At 44.2% G+C, this 12,941-nt stretch overlaps 1 pseudogene; it reads right to left on the bottom strand.

Moving 5' to 3' along the window:
- LOC139372382 (syndetin-like) overlaps positions 1 to 11,966 on the bottom strand; it is a 284,096-nt pseudogene extending 272,130 nt beyond the window's left edge.
- Between the last annotated feature and the right edge of the window lie 975 nt (positions 11,967 to 12,941).

The raw sequence follows: 12,941 nt of genomic DNA on the forward strand, positions 1-12,941 counted from the left end.
AGGAGAGAAGAGGAAACAGCCCTTACCTAAAGCCCTATTGGGATTGGATTAGTTTTAAAGCTGCGGAGGCACCAGCAGGAGAGATGAGGAAACAGCCCTTACCTAAAGCCCTATTGGGATTGGATTAGTTTTAAAGCTGCGGAGGCACCAGCAGGAGAAATGAGGAAACAGCCCTTACCTAAAGCCCTATTGGGATTGGATTAGTTTTAAAGCTGTGGAGGCACCAGCAGGAGAGAAGAGGAAACAGCCCTTACCTAAAGCCCTATTGGGATTGGATTAGTTTTAAAGCTGCGGAGGCACCAGCAGGAGAGATGAGGAAACAGCCCTTACCTAAAGCCCTATTGGAATTGGATTAGTTTTAAAGCTGCGGAGGCACCAGCAGGAGAAATGAGGAAACAGCCCTTACCTAAAGCCCTATTGGAATTGGATTAGTTTTAAAGCTGCGGAGGCACCAGCAGGAGAAATGAGGAAACAGCCCTTACCTAAAGCCCTATTGGAATTGGATTAGTTTTAAAGCTGCGGAGGCACCAGCAGGAGAGAAGAGGAAACAGCCCTTACCTAAAGCCCTATTGGGATTGGATTAGTTTTAAAGCTGCGGAGGCACCAGCAGGAGAGATGAGGAAACAGCCCTTACCTAAAGCCCTATTGGAATTGGATTAGTTTTAAAGCTGCGGAGGCACCAGCAGGAGAGAAGAGGAAACAGCCCTTACCTAAAGCCCTATTGGAATTGGATTCGTTTTAAAGCTGCGGAGGCACCAGCAGGAGAGAAGAGGAAACAGCCCTTACCTAAAGCCCTATTGGAATTGGATTAGTTTTAAAGCTGCGGAGGCACCAGCAGGAGAGAAGAGGAAACAGCCCTTACCTAAAGCCCTATTGGGATTGGATTAGTTTTAAAGCTGCGGAGGCACCAGCAGGAGAGAAGAGGAAACAGCCCTTACCTAAAGCCCTATTGGGATTGGATTAGTTTTAAAGCTGCGGAGGCACCAGCAGGAGAGATGAGGAAACAGCCCTTACCTAAAGCCCTATTGGGATTGGATTAGTATTACTGGGGTTGGTCGGGTAATGTCATTATGTGCACAAGCACAAAACACCACATCTGTAATTGTAATTTTAGTGCCGTCCGAATCTGCCATGTCAGTAATTTGTACATGGCAGGAGAGTAATAATTCTAGCCAGAATAATGTTTTTTTGTGAACTCGAAGTTCCTCTGATAATACTAGTCCCGTGTGAATCGACATCCCTGTGTTTTGAGAGAAATGTCTGTTTGACATGTGTTGCTAACGGTTTGATCAAGAAAACAATAACTGATTCAATAAATTGAATGAATGCTGCCCATAACTTTATATGAAGGGCCTACATCTACCAACTTTAATGTTTTGTGTGTATGAATTTAATATTGCCAAATGTATCAGTAAAAGATATTGCGCCTATTTAACGTAACCCTTGCTGTAAATAGATCGCAAAGCAGCAACTGACCTAAATGGTTGTAAATTATAAGTAAATTTATGCATCCATAGCCTTAAAACGCATCTCAAGTGCACATCTGAAGGCTGGGGGGCATTTAGGATGTCTACTGTGGATCACTAAAATATCCTAATGATTATGATCACACTTCCTCAATTCAAATAATATGGCAACACGATACCAAAGATGGTTTGGTTTGTTTAAGAAACTTGGGAACCAAGCTGGAGTTATCAGTGTGGCCCTATCGCCTGGACTTGAAATATCTTCACGCATAGAATAAAAACCTCCAGGCTTCTGTCATAACTGTAAATTTATTGGGGGAAAATTAAGAATTACAGGGGGCAGTTTGGAAAAAAAACAAATCCCTTCCGAATCGTCCCCATGGAATAACAGACATTCTGGGGTAATAATGACATAGCCAACGTTCTTGTCACGCCCTGACCTTAGAGAGACGTTTTATTTCTCAATTTGGTTAGGTCAGGGTGTGCTGTGGGGTGGGCATTCAATTTTTTGTTTTCTAGGTTTCTTTATTTCTATGTTTTGGCCGGGTATGGTTCTCAATCAGGGACAGCTGTCTATCGTTGTCTCTAATTGGAAATCATACTTAGGTAGCCCTTTGTCCCTCCTTTTTGTGTGGGTAGTTGACTTTTGTTAGTGGCACTATATCCCTGTAAGTTCACGGTTGTTTCTTATTTGTTGTTTTGTTGGCGACATTTTAAATAAAAGGAAAATGTAAGCTCACCACGCTGCACTTTGGTCTGCTTCCAACGACACCCGTGACAGAACTACCCACCACCAAAAGACCAAGCAGCGTGCGCCAACCTGGAGTACGAGCTGGACCGGGGAGGAAAGAATAGCAGGGGGCAAGACCTGGTCACAGAAGCCCGAGAGGCAGCTCCAAAAAAAATGTTGGGGAGGCACACGGGGAGAGTGGCAGAGTCAGAGTTTAGACCTGAACCAACTCCCCATGCTTACCGTGGGGAGCATGTGACTGGTCAGGCTCCGTGTTATGGGGTGATGCGCACGGTGTCTCGAGTGAGCATTCACAGGCCAGTGTGCTCTGTGCCAGCTTCCCGCATTTGCCGGGTGGAAGTGGGCATCCAGCCAGAACGGGTTATGCCAGCACTGCGCTCGAGACCGCCAGTGTGCCTTCACGGCCCAGTGAATCCGATGCCCGCCCCACGCACCAGGCCTCCTGTGTGTCTCTCCAGCCCGGTGAGTCCTATGCCTGCTTCAAGGACCAGGACTCCTGTGTGTCTCCCCAGCCTGGTGAGTCCTGTACCTGCACCCAGAACGAAGCCTCCAGTGATGATCCATGGCAAGAAGCCTCCAGTGATGATACATGGCAAGAAGCCTCCAGTGATGATCCATGGCAAGAAGCCTCCAGTGATGATCCATGGCAAGAAGCTTCCAGTGATGATCCATGGCACGAAGCCTCCAGTGATGATCCATGGCACGAAGCCTCCAGTGACGATCCATGGCAAGAAGCCTCCAGTGATGATCCATGGCAAGAAGCCTCCAGTGATGATCCATGGCCAGAAGCCTCCAGTGATGATCCATGGCACGAAGCCTCCAGTGATGATCCATGGCATGAAGCCTCCAGTGATGATCCATGTCACGAAGCCTCCAACAACGGCCTCCAGTCCGGAGCCCCCAGCAAGGGTGCCCAGTCCGGGGACCGCAGCGAGGGTGCCCAGTCCGGGACCCGCAGCGATGGTGCCCAGTCCGGGGCCCGCAGCGAGGGTGCCCAGTCCGGGGCCCGCAGCGAGGGTGCCCAGTCTGGGGCCCGCAGCGAGGGTGCCCAGTCCGAGGCCCGCAGCGAGGGTCCCCAGTCCAAGGCTCGCTGAGTGGGTCCCCAGTCCAAGGCCCACAGCGAGGGTCCCAGTCCGGGGCCCGCATAGAGGGTCCCCAGTCTGGGGTCAGCGGCGAGGGTCCCCATAGCAGAGGCGCCACCAAAGTGGGGTGAGCCAGAGTTGGAGCGGGGTCTACGTCCCGCACCAGAGCCGCCACCGCTGATAGATGCCCACCCGGACTCTCCCCTATAGGTTCAGGTTTTGCGGCCGGAGTCCGCACCTTTGGAAGGGGGGAATTGTCACGCCCTGACCTTAGAGAGCAGTTTTATTTCTCTATTTGGTTAGGTCAGGGTGTGATGTGATGTGGGGTGGGCATTCTATTTTTTCATTTTCTAGGTTTCTTTATTTCTATGTTTTGGCCGGGTATGGTTCTCAATCAGGGACAGCTGTCTATCGTTGTCTCTGATTGGGAATCATACTTAGGTAGCCTTTTTCCCTCCTTTCTGTGTGGGTAGTTGCCTTTTGTTAGTGGCACTAAGCCCTGTAAGCTTCACGGTTGTTTATTTGTTTGTTGTTTTGTTGGCGACATTTTAAATAAAAGGAAAATGTACGCTCACCACGCTGCACTTTGGTCTGCTTCCAACGACACCCGTGACAGTTCTATAGTAATACTAGTCCCGGGCGATTAAGGGCTTAGCCTAATTGTCTACGGAAATTGAGAAGAGAGCAAACCCCAACTTAGGTCTATAATCAATAGCCTAACTGTTAAATGTCCCTGGCTTTATAAATCATTCACATATATCTACAGAAATAAGACAGATATTGCTTCTGTTGCCTGTTTGAGTGTTTGATTAATAGCCTACTGATTCCATGAGCACCAAGCCTCATGCAACGGCAAAATGTCGGATAAAGCAATTTAACAGATTTGGCTGTTTTTAATATTTGTATCATTAGAACAGATTGGTATTACTTATTTATTTTGTGTTTACACTGTTCCAAACAGGCAGAAAAATTGTATTGTAAACTAACAGCACCTGTAGGTCACACATAATATACACGCAGCTGTTGCTCATATAGCCTTCTTTACCATGATCTCCTTATTGTTATTATTACGATCATTATAATAATAAGTCATGTCGTTATCATTAGTAGGCTTTGTATAGCAGCCTTGTAAAACCGCCATCGAGCTGTAGGCCTAAGAGCGCATCCTGTTTATATAGGGATATAGGGTCTGACAGCTAGGCCTATATCATATCCACACCAGAGATATAGGGTCTGACAGCTAGGCCTATATCATATCCACACCAGAGATATAGGGACTGACAGTTAGGCCTATATCACATTCACACCAGAGATATAGGGACTGACAGCTAGGCCTATATCACATCCACACCAGAGATATAGGGACTGACAGCTAGGCCTATATCACATCCACACCAGAGATATAAGGTCTGACAGCTAGGTCTATATCACATCCACACCAGAGATATAGGGACTGACAGCTAGGCCTATATCACATCCACACCAGAGATATAGGGACTGACAGCTAGGCCTATATCACATCCACACCAGAGATATAAGGTCTGACAGCTAGGTCTATATCACATCCACACCAGAGATATAGGGACTGACAGCTAGGCCTATATCACATCCACACCAGAGATATAGGGACTGACAGCTAGGCCTATATCACATCCACACCAGAGATATAAGGTCTGACAGCTAGGTCTATATCACATCCACACCAGAGATATAGGGACTGACAGCTAGGCCTATATCACATCCACACCAGAGATATAGGGACTGACAGCTAGGCCTATATCACATCCACACCAGAGATATAGGGACTGACAGCTAGGCCTATATCACATCCACACCAGAGATATAAGGTATATTTTCTGCCTAGAGAAAATAGCCTCAAAACCATATTTTTCAAGTAAAAGTGAGACACTTACGAGAGGGAAGAGTACGTACCACCCGTGTGAATGCATGCTGTGCAGCTCTGCCACATTTTAGGCTGGGTAGAGAAAACACAGCAGGAGCCTACAGAGAGTGTGTGGGTGAGCCGAGCGTAGGAGCTCAGCATCCCTAGTGGGGGGGTGGTTGGAGAAATTATGGAGGGTAGGAGGGAGGCGTGTGGGTGGGTGGGAAATTAAGGAGGGAGGGAGGGAGGCGTGTGGGTGGGTGGAAAATTATGGAGGGAGGGAGGGAGGGATAGAGGTTGAATGAGTCATCGCTCGCTGATAAAGAGAGAGAAAAAAAACAACAAGAAAAAGACAGACATCCAAATTGACAGGAAGTGAGCTGCGTCTCTCAGAAAACTCCAGGTCGATAGAGCCCTTCTCTCAACTCTCTTTTTTTCCTCCCTCTCTTTCTCCCTCTCTCTTTAAAAAGGTATAGAAGACAACTAAGTCAACCTAACTGAATGACTCATTAAGAGCCTCCACTCTGCTTCAGAGACACAAACACAACCCAAACCTTCCCCCTGAACCCTGTAGAGCAGAGGCTCTTAGAACACTCATAACCATCAAGCTTTGATCACATTTACTGTGATGGGTTAAAACCAAACAATGAGAACTCCTTTGTCCAAATTAAAAAAGTCTCATCATCGTGCAGTTCCTCCTCAATATGGGCAGAAAGGGAAATTAAAAAGCCATTTGCATCGAAAAGTAGGCTGCTTAATGAGCCTTATCAAAGGCTGTTCAAAAGATGAAGTGGTTATTGAATGCAGAGAGCAAATCAAGCAGCAGACAAAGGGGTTCCTTTTTTGGTGAGTGTCAGAAGCAGCAATACCAGGTGACTAAGTGGGAGAGGAGTGTTTGTTTGCGTGTGTGTGTGCATTCGATTATTTTCTCAATCAATTCACATTCTACTCAAGCAACAATTATTAAAACAATGTCATTGTCACAATGAGAGCAATTCTGAATATTCATTCATCCCTAGCTTAATTGGTCATCATACTATATGTCCTCATATGTTCCTGAGCAATGGGTTAACTAGTGTCATCTAACGGGATATCAAAGAGAATCAGAGGCCATGTTGTGAGCGGTGTTCTGACAACAGAGGCTAAGATTATCCCGCTGACCTATCCATCACAAGCAAAACCCACAATAACAACATCAACTTGATTCCTTTGAGCACTTGCAAGGAGGACTATGATAAATAAACTCAATACAACGCTATTAGCATATTGTACCTCGACTTTCTATTCGATTGAATGTCAAAAGACCTAGATAAATGGCTTTTTCAACAACAATAATTTACTCATTTCATAATAATTATTAAGGTTTTATTCTAGTCAGTTTGATGTAAATGGTTCAGATGTTCTGTTTCCACAGCCCCAAAGTCAAAAATGGCAATATCATAAAAATTATATTTAACTTAATTTAAAGGTTAGGGTTGGCATAAGGTTAGCATTGTGGTTAAGGCTGGGTGAAGGTTAGGTTTCAAATCACATTTTAAGAAGATAAAGGGAAGAAATAGGCAGAGGTTTATGACTTTGTGGCTGTGGTAACTACTGAACAGCAAGACGTTGAGCTTTGCAGTACACATGATGTCAGAGGGACACCTAGTGGTGGATAAGAGAACTAGCGAACATGGAACTGGGTGCATTCGAATAATCTCTCCTTTCTCCTGAAGTATGCACTTGTTCACTTCCTCTTATGGATTTGAAAGCTATATGGAAACTACCTCTTGCAGATGACATCACCAATCCAATGGTTTTAGTGAACAAGTGTTCATTTCAGGAGGAAGGAGAGATTATTTGGATGCATATACAATGAGCTTGAAATAAGTGAATTGTAATCAATGGCAATGCCCGTCGCTTCATGGTACTGTGGAGCCTAGATTAAATGTCAGTGAATTATTTGAGTGCCCACAAAAGCATCTCTTAAAATATAGTAGGGAAGAAAAGGTTTTGAGTTTTTTTTTTAAAGAAGAATATCAAAGGAATTCTACTATATTGGCTCAGCTGCTTCATCTGAGAAGTGAGTTGAGTAGGTCATACACATAAAGAGCCCCAGAAAAGGCAAGAGGCATAAACGTTTCTGAGGGAGAGACACCTGCAACAATAACACTTATCTGTCAGCGAAAAAGAACTGACCTCCTTTAAAGGAATATGCCTACATGCCAAACAGCACTCTATTCCCTTTGCAGTGCACTACTTTTAAACAGGGCCCATTTGGGATGCAGAAGCCTACAATAGTCTAGATCTGAAAGCCAGCCCCACTGTGTGAAGAAGTAGGATGAAGATGCCCCTAAACACTGATCTGAGGTCAGTTTTGAAAAAAAACAAGCATATGGAGAAAGACAGAATTTGCAGATAACATTCAGTATTGCCACTTCCGTTCCTAGACATGTGAAATGGCTGTAGCTATCTCACTCATTGTCATGACAAATGTCAAGAGAGCAGAAACAGACTAAAACCCAGGCTAGCAAAGCCTTGTAAGGTCACACTAATCCTAAAATGGCCACCTTCTGGCCCGCTGCTCCCAGCAGGTTCTGGATAAATTAATCTAGACCCGCCCATCGATCTGAGTCTTCATTGGATGGCAGCATCCGTCAATCAAACTCAGCAGCACTCCTCTTCCCTAGAGATAGCCAGATGCTACTACACCAGGGGGAAGATTAATGGTTTGATCCACAGCCAAACCAGTTTGAGCTATGTGAATAGTATGGTTTGAACTCCCTAATGTATGCAAATCCACCCCACATCTTTGTTTGACCCTCTTCTCCAAGCAGCAATGCCAAGTCATACATACTCCCTGGAACAGGTGTATGTGGGTGTAAAGGGGTGGATACTAAAAGATGGACATGTTTTCCCTCTCTCCTTCATAGCACATTGAAGCCCACATGTCGACCAACACACGGCCTCTGTAGAAGTCAGGGCATGTATACTTCTTGCGCGTCGCTGAGCAGAGCTGTTGTGAAGGAAGTGAGTTTGTGTTTATGCTGGACCTCCCACCCTCACCTACTGTCAACCAATCATGTCAATGTGGAGCTATACGGAGTCCTCCGCATTGTTACAACATTTGGGAGGCGCTCGGCGATGCAGTAGCGAGCTCGATTTGGCCTCTGCGTGCCTCCGCAACTGCATCACACCAACCATATGGCACCACCCACCACATTTTCAGATCAAGCATAAATTGTCTCTAAGCCTTATAGGTGATAAATGGTGTTCAACGTTCCATTAAGCACCGAGGAAAGAGAGAGGCAAGCCTATCAACCACCTAACATGCTTGGAAGAAGCCTTGACTGTTTCAGAAGCAGGAAGCCTACATTGTTCAATATATAGTAAAGTACCAGGATGTAATGCAGTTAGTCCACCAGCAGCTGATCACTATTGGAGAGTCAGGAAAGCCGTTATAGAGATTTGCCTTAATCAGGTTACCTTTTCCCTTGGCTTTCTTTCCCCGACTGATTACGCTGCATATAAATGCATGTTCTTATCTTAATGTGACATGTTGAAATCACTTCCTGGAAGAAGCCGTCTGACATCAACAGCATTTTTCACTACTAGGATTGTAGACTAGGCTCTATGTCCACATTCAAAGGTACAAGACAAATGTAAGCAAAAACGTATTTGTTTGTGAAGTATGCTAGCTTAAGTGTTGTTTGTGTCATGTGCGTGTGTCTCTGTGTTTAGGCTGACTAGACTCCTCTAATGAATGGATATTTTTCCTAAACAGACAGTCTTTTTGAAGGGACAGCATTGAAGCATCTCTTTCAGCACTGCCTTGTTCTACCCTTAAACGAAAGTCAAGGACAAAGATGAACAGAACACCTTTTCAAGCAGTTGATTTGGTGTAGTTTTCTTTATGTGGAAACGAAAGGATGGTGTAGGATTTTTTTATTTTTTATAATCCACTCCAACAACAGCATTAAAATACAAGTAGGGCCTATGGGCCCTGGACAAATATAGGGCAAATATAGTGCACTATAAACTGAATAGGTTACCATTTGGGGCAGACAACGTCCAATGTGACATCATTCACATAGACTAAACCTTGACAGACAAAATGGATCTATACCTTTCAGCAGTCGGCAGTCACCGACCCACACAGACAGGAGAAAATTAACTGTGGAAGTTAATAACAGGCTCAGAACAGAGGAAATGAAATGTCTTGTTGAATCAACATCACCCTGTATGGAGGGTAATGGGGTTGGTCCCGTTCCAAGTTCTATTCAGCTGGAGCTTAAACAGCAAAGCAAAGGAAAGTGGCTGGTGCGGCTCCTGAAGAGTGACTAACATTATAAACAGGGCATTGTGACATTCTTTGCTTCAAGCAGCGCTCTTGACAAATTGAATTCGAACAAGTGGCTAATGACTGCCCCTCATGGCTAACAGCGACTGATTGCATTTTCTAAGCAATGGCTCACTCTCCCGTCCAAAACGCTGAAATACTGCCTCAGCAGGACAGCTACCCTATACATTATCCTGATTGCTGTCCTTGACATGAGGACTGTTGTCTGGTGAATGACCAACCTCAATCTTTCTGACACTTGGCTTCTCTGTAGTGTGATGTAGGACAATGATGTAACAAGCCTTGAAGGACTAGAGACATATGATAAGGCAGCTCAATGTGAATATGATGTACACCTGAAAGACAGTAGTTACATAAAGCATGTGACTCCTAATGTTTGGTACTTTAGCAAATTGTCTTAAGTCTGCAGGAGACCCTGGCTAAATCTAAGACTGAAATGTAATAGCCTTCCTCTTGTGTGTTCTCAACCTGAGCTGTTCATTCAAAGGATATGTTGTGACACAGATTCAACACTCATATTGCATGTCACACTGTCCTCTAGTGCTAGGTTACAGTGACAAATGAAAATGCTAAGAGTTACAGGTAACCAACAATGATTTAATGTAGAAATGTACAGGAACAGTCTATTGGAAGTAACTACCATAATGAGGGAGAGCTATCTGTTTTAGGTCAGTAGCTAAAACACTGTTTGTGGATAGCTGGGAGTAACACTACAGTGGGGCAAAAAAGTATTTAGTCAGCCACCAATTGTGCAAGTTCTCCCACTTAAAAAGATGAGAGAGGCCTGTAATTTTCATCATAGGTACACTTCAACTATGACAGACAAAATTAGAAAAAAAATCCAGAAAATCACATTGTAGGATTTTTAATTTATTTATTTGCAAATTATTGTGGAAAATAAGTATTTGGTCAATAACAAAAGTTTATCTCAATACTTTGTTATATACCCTTTGTTGGCAATGACAGAGGTCAAACGCAGATCTCCTCTAGAGCAGTGATGTTTTGGGGCTGTTGCTGGGCAACACGGACTTTCAACTCTCTCCAAAGATTTTTGAGATCTGGAGACTGGCTAGGCCACTCCAGGACCTTGAAATGGTTCTTACGAAGCCACTCCTTCATTGCCCGGGCGGTGTGTTTGGGATCATTGTCATGCTGAACGACCCAGCCACGTTTCATCTTCAATGCCCTTGCTGATGGAAGGAGGTTTTCACTCAAAATCTCACGATGCATGGCCCCATTCATTCTTTCCTTTACACGGATCAGTCGTCCTGGTCCCTTTGCAGAAAAACAGCCCCAAAGCATGATGTTTCCACCCCCATGCTTCACAGTAGGTATGGTGTTCTTTGGACGCAACTCAGCATTCTTTGTCCTCCAAACACAACGAGTTGAGTTTTTACCAAAAAGTTATATTTTGGTTTCATCTGACCATATGACATTCTCCCAATCTTCTTCTGAATCATCCAAATGCTCTCTAGCAAACTTCAGACGGGCCTGGACATGTACTGGCTTAAGCAGGGGGACACGTCTGGCACTGCAGGATTTGAGTCCCAGGCGGCGTAGTGTGTTACTGATGGTAGGCTTTGTTACTTTGGTCCCAGCTCTCTGCAAGTCATTCACTAGGTCTGGGATTTTTGCTCACCGTTCTTGTGATCATTTTGACCCCACGGGGTGAGATCTTGCGTGGAGCCCCAGATTGAGGGAGATTATCAGTGGTCTTGTATGGCTTCCATTTCCTAATAATTGCTCCCACAGTTGATTTCCTCAAACCAAGCTGCTTACCTATTGAAGATTCAGTCTTCCCAGCCTGGTGCAGGTCTACAATTTTGTTTCTGGTGTCCTTTGACAGCTCTTTGGTCTTGGCCATAGTGGAGTTTGGAGTGTGACTGTTTGAGGTTGTGGACAGGTGTCTTTTATACTGATAACAAGTTCAAACAGGTGCCATTAATACAGGTAACGAGTGGAGGACAGAGGAGTCTCTTAAAGAAAAAGTTACAGGTCTGTGAGAGACAGAAATCTTGCTTGTTTGTAGGTGACCAAATACTTATTTTCCACCATAATTTGCTAATTAATTCATTAAAAATCCTACAATGTGATTTTCTGGATTTTCTTTCTCATTTTGTCTGTCATAGTTGAAGTGTACCTATGATGGAAATTACAGGCCTCATCTTTTTAAGTGGGAGAACTTGCACAATTGGTGGCTGACTAAATACTTTTTTGCCCCACTGTATATATTATACATAACTGTACAGTTAGGTGGTTTATTGGTTAACAGTAATGCCAACAACTGTCTGAATGCAGTGAAATGAAATAGCATCCGAGAGCTCTACTAAATTGAGCTTCATACAAATGGAATTATTATACATCTCTGAAGAGAACTTACATTGCTTGAGATCCTGAAGTTCTCCACGAGGCTGACGTCTGCCATGCTCTTCTGTGGGCTTGTCAGACCCTGTCAACAAGAACAAGGATGAAGTTGGTAGCTTACAGTAGACAGGTTTATCTAACTGTATACTGTGTGCAGCAATCAATAGACAAAACAGCCCTTGGCTGAAGTCACACTGGGTTAGCGAGTTACCGTCTGTGGTGTTGACCTGTAGTAATTATCTGAGTACTAGGTGTTTGTGAAGTGTATGCCACAGACTGACACATAGATAGTACTGCATATTATGACTCGGCACATAGCTAGCTAGCTATTGGCAACAAGATACAGATACGTACCTCAAGAATGTCTGAAACTGATAGGCCCTGCTATTTATGTAAGCTAGCTACCTAGTAGCAAGCTGACATTACCTTGCTGCAAGGTGAGAACTTCCATGTCCATTGTTTTTGCCTAAATGTTACTTGCTGCTGGCTAATGATAAACTTCTCAGTCACTCAGAGCACGGCTGTACCTTGCAAGCGAGAAAGCTAGCTAGCTAACATGCTTCCTCCTAAAGGTGCCGTCAATCCAGCAGATTGTAACATCTCTGTAAAAGATACTGTAACCTACATCGGTGTAAAAATCATCAAAAATCTTAAGGATGTGAATGATCTTAATTTGAACCCTGTATCTGAATCTGTCAACAACAACAAATATCCTCATGGTTAGGGAGGGATTTAAGTATTCAAGGAAGGGTGCTTTTATCAAAAGCTGAGGGGCTATCTCGTGCATCCTCTTTTTTCACATATTGACATTCCCAAATCCACTTGCTGTACCTTAGATCGGTTATTGTACAACTTCATGTGGAAAAACAAGCCACATAAGATAAATAGAGATGTTATCACCAACAGGGTTTGTGGTGGCAGTCTAAATGTCTTAGACTTCACTCTCTTCAGTCAGATTTCAAAGGTCAACTGGGTTGAAAGGTACATAAAAAATCCTCATAGTTTCTGGAGTATTATACCTCATTTTGTTTTTCAGAAGTTTGGAGGGCTTAATTTT

Source organism: Oncorhynchus clarkii, chromosome 18 (genome assembly GCF_045791955.1).
Source record: "Oncorhynchus clarkii lewisi isolate Uvic-CL-2024 chromosome 18, UVic_Ocla_1.0, whole genome shotgun sequence".
In the NCBI taxonomy this organism is placed as follows: Eukaryota; Metazoa; Chordata; class Actinopteri; order Salmoniformes; family Salmonidae; genus Oncorhynchus; species Oncorhynchus clarkii.